Source organism: Phyllostomus hastatus, unplaced genomic scaffold, assembly GCF_019186645.2.
Source record: "Phyllostomus hastatus isolate PE091 unplaced genomic scaffold, TTU_PhHast_1.1 phas_contig_29, whole genome shotgun sequence".
In the NCBI taxonomy this organism is placed as follows: domain Eukaryota; kingdom Metazoa; phylum Chordata; class Mammalia; order Chiroptera; family Phyllostomidae; genus Phyllostomus; species Phyllostomus hastatus.
In genome coordinates, this window is record NW_025333835.1 from 9,199,437 (window position 1) to 9,211,362 (window position 11,926).

Below are 11,926 nucleotides of genomic sequence, written 5' to 3' on the forward strand. Positions count from 1 at the left end.
GTCTCTGGTTTGTTTATACTATGTCATTAGCCAATAGGAAATCACTGAATAACTCACCAAACTTTTATTGAACACCTACTTTACACATTGCACCATAATAAATGCTGTTTCTAGGGGCCAGAGGGAATCATGTCCACCAATATTTATAGTAGTACCCCAATTTAACAAAACCACTGACTGAATTAGCCTTTTGTGGTAACTATTTATCTCAATTCTTTTTTATATTACCTACCTGCAGATGCACCTGATGCACTGAGAAATAATAATGAATTCTTTTTTTCAGGACCCCATGTGCACTTCTGCTCCAACCTATTGAGCCGCACGTTCTTCCCAGTGAGCTGCATTACTTTCCAAATCACAATATGCCAGTTATGATTGATGGCATAATTCTGTTTTTGATTAAATATTTTTAACAAGGTGAAAATGATTATTACAAATGTAATTATCATTTTCATGAAGAACTAAGTTAAATACTTTGTAAAACTTTGTAAAACTTTGTAAGTGTGAAAAACTAAAATGTTGCTGTCATTGATTATTTTAGATAAAAATAAAATTATAGATAGACCTTTATGGAAGTTATTTATGCAAAAAAAAAACAGACAAATAAACCAAAACTCAACTCTCTAAAGAAAACACTCTAAAACACAAAATCATATAGTAAATATGCATATATATATTTTAACATAAAATGTGAAAGTTGTGTAATTATTTATGATTTCATGCTTTAAATGACTTTTTAATAACTGAAAATGATGGTTAAGATATATTTTATTGTAATTTACCAAATTAAGTTTGAATATTTTCTTTCTGTACATTGATACCATCTTACAAAGATTAAATATTTGAACATCTACCGAATTTTATATGATGTATTAGGTACAAATGGAGAGATGTATCAAGAACATTAATAATCTAGGATAATATCACTGTATTCTTGTGATAAATTTAATCTTCATTACTAAAATTCATCAAATTTAATATTTCATTAATTTCATTAATATTTTTTCTTTTTACAGCTTTAAAAGAAAATAGATTTTCAATATAATTTGTATTTGAATCATTACCTAAATAATATACAAGACTTTCTACTCATAGAAATTTAGTTAATTAATGCTAAACACTTCAGGTTATGTTCACTTGAAAATATTTCACACATATATGATGAAATTACTGATTCACTTGAACCAATGACTAATATTTGTCATTATTAGCAAATATCATTATCTTATACATCCTAATATATAGATAAAAAGTGTATTATGGCAATATTGATTAATGGTGTATCATGGCAGTACTGATTAATGGTGTTTTTCCCATACTTTTAACCACAAATACTCTTCCTGAAATGTCAAGATATGAAATGTACTTATTTTGTACAAATGTTAAAAGTATAAAAGATTATTATAATCTATTGATTTCCTGTGGAATTCATAATCTCCTGAGCAAGACCCCTGGATTTTGCTCCCTTTTAGCCTCATCAGGGTAAAGAGGATGCTGTTCAGGGTGGTCATTCTTACTGTTAGTACTCTCAAGTAGCCGATCTCCACATGCATAATGGACTTTCAGTATGGAAAACACTGAGAAGACAATGATCAACAAAGGAAAAACAACAGCAGGAAAGTCTTTCTTAATGTACTATTATTACCACTTGGATAAAATTTGCCCACACACAGTGTAGCCTGAATTTTTAATGTCCTCTATTCAAATTCAAAGTCAGCAGCAGTAATTTTTTTCTTTTATAGTCCTGAAGCCTGTAGTGAAGATTAAAGAACTATCACTAATAGGAAGAAGAGTGGAATGTTTATTGATGTTGGACTTTGAAATAACCACTGAGAACATAGTATATAGCTGGTCTCAAGCAAACTCCACTAACTCACAGTTCCAATTTATACTCCTGTGTGAATCATGGGATAATCAGAAAAAGGTATTTGGAGCCTTTCGGCAAGTCAGCAGGTAGAAAAACAAACATTTTAAAACTGTCAGCATTACCAACACCTTTTTAGGTATGCATTATAAAAACAATTATCCCACTACAGAGTGGAAGATTTCCAATTTTTTTTCAGAAAAATAAAACATAAATTCTGTGGAGTTTTGCACACTCCTTGCAAGAACACAGAATGCTGTACAGACCACACATGATCTGCCTAGCTCAGTGGCTGTCATTCAGGAAGTGACAGCAATTGCTGACTTCTTGCGCACCTGTGGGAGACAACTCGCATGAGGCTTTTGCATTCAGCTTTCAGTTGGAACATTTGACAAATAAGCAGCAAGTGTAATAGAATTCTGCTGATTACACTAATGACAGAATTTATGATGAGTTCTAATCTCTTCTAAGAGGTCATTCACTGGCGAAGCTGTGAGGTAGGTAAAATTATCCATCAATCCACACTTAATAGTGGATTTTTTTCATTCAACATATGCACAAAGCACTGATTTGCTGTTGATGAATGAGAATGATGATAATGATAATGGTTACTTGATTTTTGTCATGCCTGCCATTCACCTATCTTAAGTGCCAAGGATGCAATAAATGATAGGCATTGTTAAAGCTTCTTGTGAGAAAAATGAGGCCTTCTTACTTGGAAAACACTTTTTATCTGCAGGTTACCCAGAGTGAAAATTCCTTGCCTTATACTTTTAATCTTTACTGGTTTATTTGTTTGTTGCCCGGGTTCACCTTTAGGTATGTATGCATACAAGTATACAGACTTCATGAGAAATTATATTTCAGCATACATTTTCCACCAGAGTATAAAATGTTAGATCTTAGATCATCCAAATTTTCTAATCTTTTTACCAGACAGCTTCTGGGCAAGCAGCTTACATTTCTGTTTTCTGAAACATTCTTCTGGCCATAATTTCAGTATATTTTCACTGAACACCAGGAAACACACAGAAAGATATGAGAGAAATGAATAAAGAATGAAATTCCTGTGTACCTTTAAACCTTGGATGTGTACTGTTTTCATTCATTCTTTACCATCATTATCTCGAACCTTTAGCTAAAAATTATGGCACCAGTTACCCAGAATGGAGACTTTTGCTGGCCAAAATCCAAGGACACTATGATAATTTATATTACTATATTATAAAATAATTCAATAAAAACATTCTACACATAACATAATGTTATCATTTTTATTCCTGATCTCTGCACAGACCCAAATTGTGATTAATTACTATTAAAATGTGCACATTATACACATCTGTAAAATTTTACCTTCATTGAATTTTATATATATTTGACTTTCCACCCTTTTAAAGTAGTCAGGAATCATTTAGTAAAATGAAATCTTTTTATGAGTAATTTGAGACTGCATATATTCTTTTATGCCTTTATCTTTGATATTAAAAATTCACCACATGAAATTGTTGACAGAAAATTTACTTGTATTCAACACATTCTGGAATAATGGTGCTTCAATTAAAGTTAATTTTATTGTACAACTTGCCATTCTTACAAATTTCTCTTTGTGACTTCTGAAATTCCTCAGTTTCTTGGCATTTTTATGTCAACTCATAATAAATAATAAAGATAACATTTTCCAAATATGACCACATTAATCTAGATCCAATCCCACACACTATTCCTCCATTATGATAGTGATGCACCTCGACCTTAAAAGGATTTCTTATCCTACTTAAAATTGTTCAGAGCAGAATAACTGTTTTACTCAGTAGAAGGTGACAGAAGTAATCTGCATGACTTCTAAAGTTAAAAGCCAATAAAATGTTGTAAAAGGTAAAATCACTTCTGCCTATCTCTCTTTCTGCCTGTGCACACTTGTTTTGGATACAGCCATTATTTTGCAGGAAGCAAAAGTCACATGTAGGAGGGTCTAAGTATATATATCCTAACTAACAACTCTGGCTAATCACTCAACCAACACTTGCCTTAGCTACCAAAACTCTAAGCAATATGCCTTCAGATAATAGTACCCAGACTTCAAGTCTCCTAAATGAGGTATTAGGCACTGTGGAGCAAAGAAAAAGCAATGGTCACTATGCTCTGCCTGAAATCTCCATCTATAGAAATTGTTAGATGACTGCTGCTAAATTACAGTTTTGGACCAATGTGTTACATAGTGATAAATAAGTAACATAGGTTAATTATTTATTGCTAGACAACTAAGAGTGTAGTTCTTACACACACACACACACACACACACACACACACACACACACACACTGACGAGAGCAGATAGACAAAAACCCTAAAATTGGGGTTAGTGACTGAGATGAAATGGCAGTTGAAACTGAAAATGACCTTGAAGTAAAAGTTAGCAGAAGTATGATGATATATTGAATAGTTGTAGAAAATCATAACAAAAGACAATAAGTAAATAAACATATGAATTATCACTTCTTTAAAGAAATATACCTAAGGAAGGAAAATAATAAAGTTAGGGAGATTTCTGATGAAGATATTGGCCTGATTCTTCAAAATGAATTTATTAAAATGTGTGTGAAGAGAGATATGTTTAAGAATGAGTGAGTAAACATAAAAAAGCTATGGGTTTCTATGTCAAAAATGAATTTTCTAATTTTTAGTCTTGTAATGATCAGTGATGCTAAAATTACAAAATGGCTTCTGAGCAAATCTTAAATAAAAGGAATTCATGACAATCTAAAGATGAAGCTGACATTGGGATTGTAAAAGTCTTGTTTAGAGTTCAGAAAGTTTTTGTTGGTGCCTCAAGCAGAAAATATGCCCCCTGAGAATAATACTGCTAAGATAGTTTTATCTAACCACAGCGTTATAGTAAATCCAATGTAGAGAAAAGTATATTTCATCCAAAACTTTATATGTGGCTTTTTTAATGGAAAAAATCCCTGTAAGTCCCATAGAAGACCCACAAATGTTTTAAGAGAATTATATTGACAGATATATAACCAAATCAGAATCAAAGGCAAAGACAGTACAAAATACAGATATGCCTTTGGAGTCTAACCTGCAAATGGGAGCAGGCTGAAAACAAATAGGCAGCTACAAACATCAGGCCACATCTTATTGAGATAAAATAATAGCTGATAAGGCAGCCAATAAACTAGACTATGCATCAAACAGCCATGGAAAATTATTTCCAGGAGATAAGACCTAATCAAATAATTAGCAAGCATCATGTGCTCAGCTGAATTTCATAATAATTTCTATGGAGTGGTGATATTTGTGTTGTTACAGTTTTATCCCTCATTGAATAGGGGTGTCTGTTGAAATTATGCCATGTTTGCATAACCACTGTATATTGGTTGAGGGGACCATATTCACTTGTATCTTAATTTCCTGGATCTTTAGAATGCAAGGAACTATAGTTGAAAATCCATATCCCAGGTACTGCAAGAAAAGAGATCTTAAACTTTAATTACATAAAACATTGGGATTTTGTGGGGGGAATGAGTTGAAATTAATCACATTTGTGTGGATCAAAACATAAACTATGATAAACTATCCCATTCTATGTAGTCCTCTAGTGTAATGTTGAAAGCCCTCTGTGAAAAAGTGAGGGGTCTTTGTTTCTTCAAACATATTCTTGACAGATCTCTGCAACTGTCTAAGGAATCAAATGTGGTATAAGTGATGCTGCCTTGACTTCCAAAACTTCAACAGAAAGGGAAATAGTGCCTCACCTTACTCTCTGTACCTCACCTCAGACATATCCTTGTAAACTCACCATATTGTAAGAAAGTGTAAGCTATGTATAGAGGCATATGTATTTGTCCCTGACCAAATATCCACAAATGTCTCACATGCTACCAGATGTGTGTGTGAATTAACCTTCAGATGCCACAACTACTGTATTTAGAGTCTCTCCTGGAGCCTCAGACAGTGAAAATATCTTTGCTCTTTTCCAATTGAAATTTTGACTAACAAACAGCATGAATGATAAGTTAATATTTTGGGTTTAGTTCAATAATTTTAGGAGTGATTTGTTAAACAGCAATATATACTTGTATTTTGCCATGTATCATGCTTTCTTTGCTCAAATTTTTGAGGGAAAAATAAGGATCACATTATATATGGTTGTTATGATTACATACCATGGGTATAATGGGTATAATAATAATTCCATGTATAATGTGCACAAAACATGGGTATGCATTACAGATGGCAAAATACATAACTAATTTAATGCGGTATATAGGACCACCAAGAATATGTGTTATGTAGATTGAAGTATGGAATGTCCAGGTATCCAGTTATTTCCTTTTTATATATTTATAGACATTGGTAAAATAAAATTTCTAGACTACATTTCAAAATAATGATTAAAATTATTTAACAAAGAGTAGTTATTTCTCTAATAAAATATATAGCTGAAGTATACAAAATTGCCCTTTTCATGTTAAAAGTTTCAAATTTTCTATAAGGGTACTGCTTTATGTGTTTTTAAAGATATTTTTTTATAAAAGTTTGCATCATTTTTTAAAAAATATAGCTTAAATTTAAGTTAAAGAAAGTAAATTGACCCAGAAAATGTATGATGGTATATAATTTGAAGAAAAGGATGTTTTCAAAGATAGCATATAAAAAGAACAGTAAAAAATTGTAAAAATCATAAATAAATAAATCCAAAGTTGTTTACCCCAAATATTTCCAGTTGACATGAGATGTAAATTCTCATAAATTTATATTTAATAGTATGGTACATAATGTTATATCAATGTCCATTACATTAAAATCATCGATAAGCCCACTAAAATAAAATAATTTAGTTATGGTGTATCCAAAAATATTGGTGACTATTTTCCCATACATCATTGTTTTCTCAAGACATTAAAAAAGAAAGAATACAGTAATTTAACAAAAATTGTCTTCCATGCTTTTAGATAGGCAACATGTCTTATTTTTGTTCACTATACCTATTTTTCCAAGAAGTAACATGAGATAATTAAAGACAAAACATTCTCTTTTTAGCAGTTACTTTAGTGACCTTTGGAAGTTTTACTGGATACAAGTTAAAAATAGAAATGGAAAACTATGGTGGTTACCAGAGGGAGGGTGCTGATGGGGTAATAAAAGGTAAAGGGGTTCAAATGTGTGGTGATGGAAGGTGATTTGACTTTCGATGGTGGGCACATAATGTATCACACAGATCATGTATCTTAGAAAGGTACTCTTGAAGCCTGTGTGATCTTATTAACCAGTGTCATTCCAATAATTTTTATTAAAAAACAGAAATTAGATATTGTTTTATATTTAAATGTCAGAATATGCAATCTATAATTCATTTGACTACTTAGTTTAATTGATTAATCCAAGTGCTGTGTTAAACCATAAATTCAATAATTGTACAGTAGCTAAATGGGACAACATTAAAGAATGGCATCAAATGTTTGTGTATATTACAAAGTGTGTGTGTGTGTGTGTATATATATGCAAGTATATAGTATGCATATGTATATATTTAAACAAAATGCAATCCACATATACATGTATGATTACATGAGGAGATATATATAAAGCCTGTCTGGAAAATGTCCAGCCATTATCAATGTAACAAGAGCAGTTTCTGTGACACTGATGTAACCTGGCAGCTAAGAAGAGTGGACCAGAATGTGCATGTGTGAACAATGACAACTTCACTGTATTAGTCAGTGGGGACAGTAAATGCCATGGAGTGGACATGTGTGCTGTGTGGCCACGGCATTCAAAATGACTGAGTGAGTAGAGCAATGAATGTGCATCAAATTTTGTGTTAAGCTTGAACATTCCTCCATAATAACTATTTGAATGATTCAGAAAAAAAGATGGGAAACTGGTGATTGTCAGCTTTACCACGACAATGAGGCCTCTTATGCATCAAGTCTTGTGCAGAGCTTTTTGGCAAAACATCAAATCACTCAGGTGACTAAGCCCCCTACAGTACAGATTTGATACCCTGTAACTTCTGGCTTTTCCCAAAACTAAAATTGTCTTTGAAAGGGAAGACATTTCTGACTGTTGATGAGATTCAGAAAAATATGATGGGACAGCTGATGGCAATTAGAACTGTGTGAGGTCCCAAGGTGCTTACTTTGAAGGAGACTGGGGAATCATTGTCCTGTGTACCTGTACACAATACTTCCTGTATTTTGTATCTTTTTCAATAAATGTCTCTATTTTTCATATTGCATGGCTGGATACATTATGGACAGACTTTGTCTATCAATCTGCCAGTTGGGCATTTAAGTTTATTTTCCCTCTGTGAATCCCATGAAACATTATATATTCTCATTAACATTCAATATTTTATTCTTAGTGAGTCCTATTTAAATTTTGATTCCATGTTGAGATAATTTAGCAAGTCAGCATTTCTCTCACTAAAGCCATTACATATTTCTACAATTTTGACCCTTGCACCACCACACTTTAATATATTAGTTTAATTTATTATAATGCACATTTACTAACAGATTGGTTTTCTTAGAAAAACAATGAGAATTATGGCTTTAGCGTAGAGAGGCAATGGACTTTCAAGTATGAAAACCCTGGGTTTCAAAAACCTGCTTCTATTTTTTATCACTGAGACTTCAGAATAACTATGTGATATTTTAAGCCTTAGTTTCTTAATCTGTAGAAGAAAATAATAGCAAAATAATACCAATTTTTTAACTTATTTGAGAATTAAATGAATGCATGTAAAAACTATGTCTTGAAAGCATATCTCAAGGCGTGTTTTCACACGTGTTCATTTATGGCTATTACTTATTGACGGTAGCTATTTGGGAGGGTAATACTGAGGTGTGAAGAAACCTAACATTCTCTAGTTGCTGACTTGTCAATATGAATTCTAAGATTTTCAGCTTCCATAACATTGAAAAGAGAAATTAGGTCAAACATCTTTAATTAAGCACGTAAGCAGTAGAACCACTTACTTAATTGGATAATCACTAACTTTTATTAGCTGAGAATGAAATTTGTAATGGTTAAGAGTTATCTAAAAAAGAAGCTGCCATCTTCCAGGAAAAAAAAAAGTAAGCAATGTTCAATCCATTTATTTGATTAGTATAATGATTAGACCTGCCTCATTTCCAGACTATCCTCTATCCTCCCCTTCCCACCCTGAAACTTCCCCTGCTAGGTTTATTTTAGAAACACTGTCACTAAATCCCAAAGGGCCTAAAATGCATGTTCTTTTAGCTACTTTTATTCAGGCAAATCATTGCTTATGTTATAGCTGAAAGAATTCTCAGTCTAGTAATTAAGATTAAAGACAATGCTGTCATGAAGATGATTTGTATTTTCAAATTCACAGTTCTGTTTTTTCAAGGCATGTTGAAGTTTCAGGCTCATTCAGAAGAGAGGTAAAATCAGTACAATTCTTCACTTGGGACTGCTAAACAGACAACTGGGTTGTTCTGACCTTGGGCGAGTAAAGTTGCTATAAGCAATTGGGACATTTTGCTTCTACTTATCATTTTGGGGTCACCAGCTGCTATTGTAAAGGTGATGTGCTCTGGGAATTCAAGCCACGAAATTTAGAGGGACTATTGGGCAATCTGGGGATGAGCATGAGTTTCTGCCTCAGAGGAATCGTTCTTATGTGCAACTTTTGCCAGCGGCTAAGATCTGTAATAGGAGTTGAATAAAAGAGATAATTGGAATGGGAACAGGGGAAAGAGGAATCGGGCAAAATAAATTACACAAAGTGTTTTACTCTGAAAGTCAAAGTTAGCCTTTGTGTAGTCCCTTTCCTCCTACTTTGCAGTGCTCAGTTTTCCTTATCACAAATGATACCTTTACAGAAAAAACTTGGTTCTCCTAGTGGACAAAGTAAAGAATTACAGATCAGCAAGTCTATAAGCATGTAAGCAGGGTTTATTAGTGCTAAACTCTCATAGAAGAGAATGGGGCATGCAGAGGTAGGGGGAAAGGCATAGACTTAGGGGCTAACAAGCAAGGCAAAAGTGGCAAAAGCAAGGGAAGCAAAAAGCAAGAGCAGCCAGAGCAAGGATGGCAAGAGCAAAGGTGGCAAAAGCATCAGGTCTTTTGTCCTGAAAACATATACAGTTGGCAGGACGGGGTGAGGGAATTAGATATTGATTGGTGAGTAAAGGTGGTGCCAGCTTCCCTTGGGGGATGTGACTACCCAAACATAGGTAGATGAGGGGGATCGTTAGACCAAATTCTTATCTTGCTCCAGATCCTATTTGGGCATCTTGTTGTAAAACAGATAAGTGGCAGGAGGCAGTTAATTAAAGGTGAGACAGTTACTCAAAGTTACTTATGGGCTCTTTCTGTAAGCACTAGGGACCAGATAGTGACCCAAGGCAGGTAATTAACCAAAGTTGTTTTATGGGCTTCTTCTTTGGGTACCTTGGACCCCTTTCTCTTCTTCCTTCTAAAAATTGGGATGAATATGCAGTTTCAATGGCTTTCTTTCCCAGATAGTAGAAATGATACATACAGAATTTCAAAAGCTCCCCTCCTTCTGTGCTATCATGGTGTTTCCTGTGATATTGGTATACCTGGCAATATAATCAGACCAAGCTCAGGACTGCTGAGTTAGTGGGTGAAACATTTCCCTCTTCCTCTCTGCCTTAGTTTACTATCTGTCCTACCTAACAACACCACATACTCCAGTCTCTCAAAGAGATCTTGTGTCCCAGGCCTCAGAAACAAGCTAGATACCATTGTTAATGGGAATGAAATAAGAGAACAAGCTTTAAAGAAAAAAGTTGTCATTTTTCCACAATCTGAACTCATATCATGGGAACATTTGCAAGAGGCATCTGAAATTATTTACTATAGTCAGAACATGGTTATTGTGATTTTATTGTATTTCACATTTTGAAATAATTTATAGTTTTATACACAATAGAAAGAGGGCAAGCTTAGTTTTAGAAGTATAATTTTTGGTAAAGGTATAGATGTATATCTATCTATCTATCTATCTATCTATCTATATATATATAGTATGTGACAATAAGTTATTAGAATAAGTATTAAGATACTCAGACTTTAAACATTGCAGCACTTTTTATTTTACTTTAATTATACTTTTACATTGGTAATTGTCTATAAAATATTGCCATTTTAACTTTAAATTGGTATAATCTTAATATTCTACAGACACATAGTAATAATTAAAAAATGGTTGTTAAATAAATAGTATAAATTAGCAGGTATCTTACACCTGCTAATGATACATACAGAATTTCAAAAGCTCCCCTCCTTCTGTGCTAGCTCACAAAGAGAAATTTCCAGTTAAAATTTTAAAATATATAACAGGGTATAACTGTTAATACATTGAAATTTCCTAAATACCTCTTTTACACACATACCACATACCCACACCACATGTGAACACCCAAGACAACATTCCTCATGTTAACTTGGACTTCAAAACAAAGCTACATTATCACTGAAATAAAAGTTAGCTTAGTGCCCTAATTTCTATATATATATATATTAGTTTCTTAAAATTCTAATTAGATATTATAATTTTACTATATGATTCTATATAAGTAAACAATCCAGTTCCCTTTCCACAATATTGTAGGGTAGGAATAAAAAACTATTTTCTACTTAGTTTGTGGAGTCTATTTAGTATTCTGTTTTCTTTTTCTCACTCCTCCACAAAATACTGTAAAGATCATTCATTCATTTGAAGTAGAATTAAGAGTATCTTAAATATTAACTGAATAACAATATGATAAGAAGATAATTTCACAGTCACGTCTATAGTCTTTTTGGTTTAATGCACTTTTTAGTTTGGGTTTCTTGTCTCTTTATGTTGAGTAATAAGCAAAAAAAGAATTTAAAATTTGTTTTTATGGAAAATATCTGTCTGAATTTAAAAACAATATTATCATTATGACCAATTCTATAAATGTGATTATTTGTAACTATAAATTCATAATTTTATCAATACTAATTTTTTGAAGTGATCCTATATCTTGCAGTCAAGAAGGGGCTGGAAAGAAATATTGAGGTCATGAAAGA